Source organism: Equus quagga, chromosome 14 (genome assembly GCF_021613505.1).
Source record: "Equus quagga isolate Etosha38 chromosome 14, UCLA_HA_Equagga_1.0, whole genome shotgun sequence".
Taxonomy (NCBI): domain Eukaryota; kingdom Metazoa; phylum Chordata; class Mammalia; order Perissodactyla; family Equidae; genus Equus; species Equus quagga.
Genome location: NC_060280.1, coordinates 87,620,758 through 87,631,987, shown reverse-complemented (window position 1 = coordinate 87,631,987; position 11,230 = coordinate 87,620,758). Strand labels below are relative to the sequence as shown.

General features: G+C 41.1%; 1 pseudogene; it reads left to right on the top strand.

Annotated features, from left to right (window-relative positions):
- The window catches only part of LOC124252049 (zinc finger protein 14-like), a 29,910-nt pseudogene extending 27,990 nt beyond the window's left edge, over positions 1-1,920 (top strand).
- Positions 1,921-11,230: the final 9,310 nt, after the last annotated feature.

The window sequence follows — 11,230 nt, the reverse complement described above, 5'->3', positions numbered from 1 at the left end:
AAACATGAAAGAATTCATACTGGAGAGAAACCCTATGAATGTAAAAAGTGCAGTAAAGCATACACTTCTTCAAGTTCTCTTCGAAAACATGAAAGAACTCATACTGCAGAGAAACCCTTTGAATGCCAAAAGATACAGTAAAGCTTTCACTACTCTCAGATCACTTCAAAGTCTTGAGAGATTTCACACAGAGAGAAACCCCATGAATGTCAGGAAATGGGAAAGCCTTTATTTCCAATGAAAACTTTCGAGGATATGGGAGAATGCCCACTAGAGGAAAAATCATATAAATGCAGAGAATGTGGGAAAGCCTTTTTTTCATCCCAGTTCTCTCTGAAGGCATGAAAGGACTCACTTGATAAAACCTCTTGAATGTAAACAGCTTGAGAAAGACTTAAATTGGCCTTCTATGTGAAACTCCCACCAAAAACAAATATAAATAAGTCATATGAGAAAGCTTGATGGGAATTAGTTTGTGTATAATGTTCTAGGAAATTTTCAACATGAAATATTTGTTATAAAAGCTGTAAATATATTGTGTTTACTAAGCCTCTAAGTGCAACATTTGATGGTGGATTTCTATTAATTACTTTCACAAGTGAATATGGTGGTGAGATTATTCTGCAAGTCATCCTTCATTAATAGTACAGAAACTTTAATAAGTAGTTCTTTTTCTTGAATCATTTAATATTTTCTCATTAATTTTTAATACTGTTTAATTTTTCTATGTTAAGGTGCCACTGAAAAATGACAGTTTGTATTTCTCAGGATTTTCTTACTGGCCTTGATAGGACTAATCCATTGACTATATTGTTCTTTTCTTTGAGAAAGCTCCTTTTTTGGGGTGGTGGGTATAAGAGCCTGCTTCCATTTTCAATACTATTAAACAGTTGGAATAAGTTTTTATGCGTGGCAAGTTTATCAAAGAGTATACTTTCCTATAAATTCTTATTTTCACATTTGGGCCTTTATTCTTTGTCCTTCCTTCTGACTGGTATTTGGTGAATAGAGTTTGAATTAAGTAGAGCCCTGTGGCAGGGCAAGAAAATCTAGAGCTGGACACATCACCCCTGTACTGCATCATGTCAGTGAGGGTGATCTGAAGAGCTAGATCTTTAAGAATCCACCCCATTGCTGGCTCCTTGTTGGAATTCCCCAGTGGCCTCACTTGCATGAGATTTGGAAGGCAGAAGCACTCAAGGCCTTAGGCCAATTCTAGAGCCACCATATAAGGAGAGACACAGTTACATAGGAGCTTCAAGGACACCATCTTCCATCCCATTTTCTGGGTTCTTTGCCCTTCTACACAAAGTATCTTGAAAACCACCACCGACTGTTTTATTTCCATTTTCTTAGGGGTGTATTTTCCACTGATGGTTTCACAAGTTTCACATCAAAGATCCATTAGAGTTAAGGTTTTTCTGTCAGGTCTTTTGTGTCCACCAGGAAACCAGTACAAACTTCTGCAGCTGGGAGTATTCTCTGATTGCTCTCTTTTTTAGATCATATCTGTAAAAGTTCTAATTTTATAGGAAACAGCTTATACTGTTCATAGTGCTAGTGAGCACGTCTTCTGATTCACTGTGGCATCTACAATGGGGCATCAAAAGAAGGACATTGGAGTTTGTTTCTCTGCTGCCTTGTGCAGTGGCTGCCTTCACGCAGTTCTTCCATGTGAGAATAATCTCCTTTCTCATGTCAGAAGACTGTGTGTGTTTCCTGTTACTTGCCACTGAATGTTTTCCCTCAATATGCTTTCAATAATATTTGATTGTATGTCATTAAACTACATGCATTTCCTTATGAAATAAACGCTCCTATAGTAGTTTCATTGATATATTTTATCAACTATTCTAACCCATTGTATGCTAATAAATATTGTCTTCATTTTCTCAGATTATATTAAAATCTATGTTAATTATGGATATTCAGATATACTTGGCAATTTTCTTCATTTAATCATTACACATTATGAGTCAGTTTTATCATGAGTATAGAAATTAAAGTATTTTTCCATTATTTATTTATTGAGGAATATTAGCCCTGAGCTAACATCTGCCAGCAATCCTCCTTTTTTTGCTGAGGAAGACTGGCCCTTAGCCAACATCCGTGCCCATCATCCTCTTCTTTATATGTGGGACACCTGCCACAGCACGGCCCAATAAGCAGTGCTGTCTGTCCGGACCCAGGATCTGAACTGGCGAACTGCTGGAGTGAAGCACGCGAGCTTAACTGCTACGCCATCAGGCCGCCCCTCAAGTATTTTTTCCTCAAACTGTATTTTTTATTCTTTTATAGTTACAATTTTTGTCATGAAACTAATTTCTCATTTCATTCTTAACACAAAACTTAACTATCATGGTTTTTTCAGTGCCTTTTTGCCAGTGACCTGCAGGATTGCTCCTGTATTCAGAGAGAGGGTGTGATGAATTCTAGTAAGAATGACAGCAGACCATAGAGGATGGTGAGCTATAACAGTAACAGGGTGCTCAGAAGGACTTCTTGCACGATTTTGACCTGTGTTTGTTGATTTGATTATTATTCATAGTGGAGCTAAAGTTGACTTATAAGAAGTTCCAGTCACTCGTTTTAGTAAGAAGGGAGTATTAGTCATTTCTGTGGAATTTTATCTTTTACCGTTTTTACTGGTACAGCTACAAAATACTTTTAGTCTTGTCTTGGTAACTGTCTACCTTTGAAAAATGATGTGTGTGATATTGTTCTGTTCAGCAGGGTAAGACTTGGCCTTGCAGTGGATGCAGCCAGCTCCTGGTCCTCTGGAACAGCTTTGCCTTTCCTACTTACAGTCAAAACACCGATGTATTTCCTGTGGTGTATTAGACACTGTTTACTATGAAGTACCTCAGTTAAAACATGTAAATTCACTTCTTAGTATACTACCTAATGTTTTTACTATCTCCTTTGTGGCTCAGCTGAGGCCTTTGGTATTAGCTAAATTGTGAGACAATGCAAACCCAGCAAGGGAGAGAGACAGGACTACTGTGCCAATCCAGCCTTCCTTTCTCAGAGACTGTGCTCTTGATGCTAATGTTTCAGCATCCCTCATGTGCCATCCATTATAGAGTCAGGTTACCTAATGTAGCAGAAATACGGCATGGTAGGGTTTGGATACAGTGCTTGAAATGTACTAGTTCTTGCAGTCCTGGTGCTTAAATGTTTGTGGGAAAAGAGAGATTAACAAATGGTAAAGCTTTGTCTGCTAAAATGGAAATAAGGGCTTTGAAGAAAAGTAAAAAACAGTGTGAATTAATAGGGAGGCTGAGGTGTGTTTATATCTTTTCTGTGAGGGTAGGAGTGAGCAAGGATGTCATTGTTATCTGGGACTGGAGACTTCATGTTGATTTAAGCCATAAATATTTGTTATGTCTTTTTGTTTTTAATGTCATTTGAGAGGATTTTTATATTACCATCAAATATTTAAAATGTTATCGTTTTTGGCATTTTCGTTTTGCTGCTCTACAGACTGGAGTGTGCAACATGCACCCCAATAAACCATGGAGTTCCTCCCACTTAGACAGTTGCCTTCACCTGCCCTGTTCTAGCTCATCCTGAGTGAGTTCTATGAGTAGAGTGACATCTCTGTGAGTCCGCTGTGATCCCCCAATGGAAACAGCACAAAGAGCTTTGGGTGTTGAGAGGCAACCAGCCAAGGAACGATTGAGTGAGCTGCAGAGGGAGGGTGTCATTCTGAGTAACATCCTAATTGAATACAAAAGGATGAATGGGAAATCGTGTCTTTTTATCCAAGGAGTAGCTGGAAGTTTTTAGTGTCAATGATCTTCAAAGCCCTGTCACCCATTTAGCTGATCACAGGTTTCATTTCCATATGCCTAGACGTACACCACATGTTGTGGAAAAGTGAGAAAGACCAGTAAACGGCTACAAGGTTTGATAAAGAGCAAAAGAAAGCCCTAGTCTTTTCCTTTTTTTTTTTTTTGTGTGTGTGTGTGTGTGTTAACTTACGTATGGGAAAGATTTCATTCAAATGGGCACCATGAGAGTGTTCTCCTTGGTGATGGCATGTTTTCCATCTTTTGATGGCAGTATTTGTGAAAATTTATAAGTATACCTAACGTATTACATATTTATATAATTAATGGAAAATGAGTAAGAGAATCAGTTTCCTATGCTAGGAGAATGTTAAGCTCTCCTGATCCTTGATTTTTATGTTTTCAACACTTCTTTCCACCACTGTGGGATCCTTCTTAGGAATATTGCAGGACTAGGCAAGAAGGACCCTGTCTTAATTGACTAAAACGCCCCCTAGGGCTGCACCTGCCCTCAGCTCATCCTCATAACAGGAGTGAAGTGAGAGGGCTCCCAGACTCTCTCTTTGAGTTGAATTCAGGTTCATGGACAGGTCTTTGGAAATACTGTGGTCTAAAACATAAAAGTGTATCCCAATTGGGATCTGCCTGGGACATCCTCATTCATGTGCATCAGCATCAGATCTTTTCACAGCCATCCATAGACCATTTCCAGCTCTTCATTTCCCAACTCAAGCCTGCTCTGTGCCTGCTTACTAGAAAACATCTTTAGGAATCCACACATGTTCCCCCTGGAAAATTTCTCTGAGGCAGCAGGAGTGGGCTGTGAGCTTGGAGGGTGACACAAGCAGTGGTAGAATCCATGGCCTGGGCACAGTGACCACAAACATTGCATATTATCAGATCTGCTTGCTTACTTATTCAGACAACACTTGAAAGTTGACTGACTTTGAATTGGGCAACAAATGGCTCTGGAAGTTTTTGAAATAGCATTCCTTCCAGCAGTGTCTCCCTTCATGCACCCCTTCACCATAAAGTCTTTAGCAGCCTCCCATTATGCATATCCAGTGCTGCACACAATTAGAGAAGCCTGCTGGCAACTGACAGTCTTTTTATAAGTGGAGGCCCTCCCAGGGCCTGAGTTGATCCTCCATAGCCAGCCTCCCATTTGCCTTGGGTCATGAATGCAGGACCCCTCAGGCTTGTTAACCAGAGGCCTTCACATTAAAGAGATATGCGTACTTACAGAATAGAATATCTACATATCTCCTCTACAAGAGAAAGTGTTGCCCTCTTCTCTGATTGATCTAATTCATTCTGAAGGAGGTGGCCTCCTTTTAGACACATTGGTCACTTCATGAGTGACTTGGGGGCACATGAATGACCACGGAGTTCATATACTTTATGCACAGTGTGCACCACCACACCTGATAGGATCCACTGGATCCACTGCAGAGTTGCTGTGTTCTTCCCCCAGATCAAACAGGCCAGCCCTGATCACAGAGTGGATCAGATTGATGAGTCAAACCTCCAGGTAATCGCACCAGCAACAGAGAATTGCTTGGGGAAGAATCAACCTCATCTGCACATTGTTACAGATCCTTTGGCCACTGCCAGTGATCTAGCTGTCCCCTCCCACCAAGAGCAACATCTCCTTAGCCAAGGTTGCCCCTCTGCCTGAAAGAACTCTGGGATACCTACCTCACACACCCAAGTACAAGTCAGGTCACTCCTTACTCTGCACATATGAAACCTCAGTCTCCAGGGGCTCATTTCTTTGCTCAGGGGGATAAATGGACTCGAATTTCTGAGACACATACTGACACCTCAGACCTGATGGCATTAATCTTGGCCCATGGGCCCCTGTGATATGAAACCATTAAGAGGCCTCTAACCTAAAGGCCTAGGCAGAATTCAGGGCACTCCCCTCCCTGCGCATGGATAACTCGTTACTAACGCACCTGATGTGAAAAACATGTGTCACAGGTAATAGAATCCACGCACATTAAGTCCAGGCAGAGGAAAGGGACCCTACAGCTGATGGCAGATGGACTTTGTCGGGCTGCTCACCCCCTCTGCTGGGCTGCTTGCTATGCTCAGACCACGGTAGGACCTTTTATAGACAAAGTACTCCTCCTGTCATACATGATCCTCCTGAAGCCAGAATCAAGGACTCACCAAGATGCTCTAGAAATTATTGATATTATCAACTAATGTCTCAAAGTATAAAATGCTGGGCCCTTTAAAAAGGTGTTCACTGGATCTTGTACCTCTCTCATGACTCAGGCTGCAGCCCTGTTGGGATTAATGGCTTGCTTAGACAAAACTTCCTTTCTTCTAAATGGCTGTTCCTGCTGTTTGAATCATTAGTTAGACTCAATCCCCAGTCTTTGGGGCTTATTTTGTCCTGATCACCAGGCTCACTGGCACCTTATAAATATAGGCCTTTCTATACTAGACATGTCTGTCAGAACGGTCAGTCCTGCAGGTCTTTGGTTCACTGTAATCGTGCCCCCTGGCCACCACTCATATCCCACTCCTGGTCTTCCTCCTCACGTCACCGGTATTCTGTGTGCCCTGTGTGGTAATATTTCCTCTTGGACACCTGCCTTCAAAACTCCTCAAGTCCATCCACATAAATGTGCTGTTTTCCTACCATTTGCACACATGTGCTCATTTCACAGGTGTGACTGCTACTGACCTGGGCACACATGATATCATTCAACATCATCATTAATGCCAATCAAGAAATGTCCCAAACACTCAGAATACCTGCAGCATACGGCTAGTGTTTGAGATGTTTCCCTGAAGGAAAACCCCCTGGCAGCCGTGGTAGCTGCTGACTCCTTGGGTTTGACTATTTATTAACCAGCCAGGGAGAGCTCTGTCCCCTAAAAGGGCTGCTCGCTGCATGTGGGCAGGCTGCACTGGCAGGGGGGCCTCCAAGAACACAACAAATGAGCCAACAAATTAGAGTGAACAACAACATTACTAGAATATTTGAACAGCGTTCTGGAACCACACTGACACGCTTTCTTGGATCTCTCCAACACTTTAGAATGATTGCATTCAAATGTGTTTTTGAGGCTTTGTCATCTTTGTTCCTTGTGTTTTTCACATGGCTTTTTAATATTCAACTCAAATTCATTTAAATGAGATGTGTCATTACTCACTCAGTCAACAAACCTCAGGAGTGAACTTTAATAAAGAACCTCAAATCTTATTGGGAAAATTCACACACGTGTTCAAAGTAAATAACACTCTTGGACAAACCATTGAGTCAAAGAGAAAATCAATGAGGAATTTAGTATATGTGCTGCCGAAGCAAGCAAAAGGAAATTTAAAAGGTATCTCCAGACAAACAAATATGAAAAGACAAATTAAAACTGGTGGGATGCAGCATAAGGAGTAGTAAAAGACAAGTTTATAGTGAAAAACACCTGTATTAATAAAAAACATATCAAGTTAACAACCTAAATTTACACCTCAAGGAACTGAAAAGGAACAGAAAAGTACACCCGAAGTTAGCTAAAGTTAGCGAATAATAAATATTAAAGTAAAAATAAACAACAGAAAAGGAATAGTTTCAGTTTTTTAATAAAGAAACAAAATCAGCAAGCCCTTAGGTGGACTAAAAATGAACAGAGAAGACTCAAGTACATAAAATCAGAAATGAAGGAGGACATATTACAACAGATGCCTCAAAAAGGATAAAAAATGACTATTATGAACATTTATATGCAAACAAGTTGGATAACATAGAAGTTGATAAATTCCTTAAATATGCAATCTACCAAGAAAGAATTAAACATTAGGAAGCCTGAACAGATCAATACCAAATAACAACAAAGTTAAAGAATTAATACCAATCCTTGTTAAACTCTTCCAAAAACTGGAAGTAGAAGAAATTCTTCCAAAATCATTTTAGAGGCCAGCATCTCCCTGATAGCAAAGCCAGACAAAGACACTAGAAGAAAAGAAAACTGCAAGCCAACAGCTCTGTGTCAACTTGGCTCGACCACAGTGCCCAGATATTAACTTAACATTCTACTGGATGTTTCTGTGCAGGGTTTTCTCTTTTTCTGGAGATTACCATTTCAATGGGTGGAGTTTGAGTAAGTCAGCCCCCACCATGGATGCGCCTCGTCCAATCAATTCTAGTTCTTAATAGAACACAGACTGCCCTTCCCTGAACAGGAAGGAATTCTGCCAGGAAACTGCATTTGCACTTGAACTACAGTTCTTCTCCTGGGTTCCTGGCTTACTCATCAAAATTCCAGATTTTTTATTTAATCAATTATTTATATTCACATGAGTCTCTTTCTTAAAACGAGAGAAGGACAAATGATATATATGTATACACAGACACACACTAACATCATGTTGGTTATGTTTCCCTGGAGAACCCTGACTAATACCAAATTTTATTTTTAAAATGTTATAAATTGAACACGTGATTCATTTTAAATGGGAAGCCATTTTGTTTGTGTAATTTTCTAAACAGCAATTTTTATGACGTGTTCAATACCTTTTTTTTTTTTAAAGAGTGGCACCTGAGCTATCTGTTGCCAGTCTTCTTTTTTCTTCTTCTTCTCCCCAAAGCCCTCCATACATAGTTGTATATTTTAGTTGTGTGTGCCTCTGGTTGTGCTATGTGGGACGCCATCTCAGCATGGCCTGATGAGCAGTGCTAGGTCTGTGCCCGTGATCTGAACAAGTGAAACCCTGGGCCGCAGAACAGAGTATGCGAACTTAACCACTGAGCCACGGGGCCGGCCCTCAATCTCTTTTTGAAAGCCATAAAAAATAAATATCCTGTTCTGTTCTCATATAAAATAACAAGTGATATTGGAACTTCTTCCATCGCATTTCACACTGGTGAGTATTGAGAGGAATGGGCTTCACTCTAAATGTATTAGGGTGGTATAGCTATGGGAGGAGCTCTGCTGACCTACTCCCTAGTAAGACTGGTGAAAATTATTTTAATAAACATTTAAAGGCACTGGAAATGGTCCTAAATCAAACAAGAAATTAACTTTATTCAAGAAAATCTATGAAGCTTTGTAAAAACCATGACAGTCTGTGGTATTGGAACCAAGAGCACTGCTTGCCTACCTCCTCCAGCTCCCATTGGTGGAGACTCCACTCCAGACCCCTGCAGTCTACAACACGGGGCACCCTGTCACCCCCGCTCCCACTAACAGGGCTACCTTCCCGAGAAGAACAGGACATCAGCATTTTTAACCTTGTGCCCAGCTACTTGTTGTGGAGGGTAAATAAGTGCTGGGTGAGTGTGCTTGAAAAGTGGGGACACCATTGTTTCACTCCCTACCGTGGAACTGAGGTGATGCCTTTGGTGTGGTGTCCTGACAGTACTTGGGTGCCGTTCACCCTTGTTCCACGTCATGAGGTGAGTGTAACATAAGTCATTTGGGAGGAGGCAGGAAACACAATTGAGAGCACCTCTGGCTGCTGTCTCTACTGCATTGAGCCCTCAGCTCCTCAAATGGGATTGTCATTCAGAGGCTTCCCATTGTCCTCAAAACAGCTCCAGGTTTCTGACAGAGATTTTCCTGAACATGGGTGCAAATTGAGCCATCGAACACAAAGCTCGTAGTCACTTTCCAAAGAATTAACTTCGTTGGCCCAAGATCATGAGAAGTTCAAGTCAAAGGACACTCTGAAGAAAGTGGTAAAAGGCAATTAGCAGTGGATTCATATATTTATTGAAGATACAGTTTAGAGTGTAGGCCGACTATTTCTCTGAAAATAAAAAACCAGGAAATTAGACTGCTGAGAGGAGACTTACAGCCTCAGAACAAATATCACCTAGAGACTTCAGAAAAAATTTCTATAAAGAGGCCAGACTTTTACTGAATTGATTGTTAGAGCAATCTGTGCACCCCAGGACGTTGGTGAAAACAATAGAGCAATCAGCCAGCAGTTAGTGGAGTTTACCCACCGGCTGTTGTTCCTGAAGGAGAACGAGGGACCTCCCAATATCACTGGCCCAGGAGGGCAGGCTTTCCCCAAGCCATGTCCCCTTCTAGGAGCTGTGTCAGAGGTTCCCCTCTGTTGGGGTCATAGACTGAAATCCAGCCAGTCACTGAACAAATAAATAAGCCAATTAGAGTAAAAAAAAAAAAAACCCAGAAAGAGAGAGACTGTCACTGACTAGTTGCTCTGAGGAACTCAAGGCTGGGTTTGGAAGCATTTAACTGTTTTTCCAAATTGTATTTTCCCCTTTTGGTATATTAATGAGATGCAATCATCAACCACCCTGGACCAGACCCAGCCTCACTACAAGAGCTACACATATGATCTTATTTTTAATGCTAAGATCTCCCCAGGAGGAGCTCACGCCTTATTACTGTAACCTGCAGTGTATATGGAAGCATGGTTTCCAACTGAACCTGTGCAAGTGAATACCCACCTCTTCCTTTTGAATATTCATTCCCCATCAGAAATAAAAGGTCCCTGCTTCCCTTACTTCAGAGGTGCCGTGACTTTGGAAATGATTCCACATGGTCTCCTATTTGCTGCAAATACACTTTACTTTGAGACAACTACTTCTGGTGGAGAGTGTTATTTAACTTACCGGGAGGTGAACCCACTTTAGTTTCGGTAACAGGAATGTAAAATCATGCCCTGTTGTGGAAAATGGTATGGCATTTTTTCAAATATTATGGAGAATGTTACCATCTGATCCAGCATTTCCATTTCTGAGTATATACCCAAAAGAATTGAAAACATGGACTCAAACAGATATTTGTACACTGTGTTCATAGGTGCATTATTCACAGTAGCCAAAAAGTGGAAGCAACCCAAGTGTTCACCAGTGGGTGAATGGATAAACAAAATGTGTATACACATAGAACAGAATATTACTCAGCTTAAAAAAGAAATGAAATTCTGACACTTGCTACGACATAGGTGAACCTTGTGGACATGATGCTAAGTGACACGAGGCAGTCAAAAAAAGGGCAAAAACTGTATGATGATTCCACTGATATGATGTATCTAGAGTAGTCAAATTCATAGAGACAGCAGGACGGTGGTTGTCAGGGCCTGGGGGTGTAGGGGAGGAAGACACTTCCTCTACCCACTCTAGGTCCTTCTGGCTGGACAACAGATTAAATTCACATGAGACAGAATAACAGGAGAAAATTAAACAAAGCTTTATAACATATACATGGGAGAGACTCAGGCAAGCTGAGCAACTCACCAAAATGGCTGAAGCTTTCACCTTAAATGTGATCCTCAGTTAAAGACAAAGGAGGATGCTGGAGGTGGGGGGAGTCAGTTATGGAAGATCATCAGAAAAGTACAGTAAAGAAGCGTAAGGTCATTATGCAGATTTGAGTCCTTGCCTTCCACATTGATAAGAGTTTCTAGAGAGAAGGTCATCTGCCCTTCTTCCTGGTACAGAGAGGGAGACACCT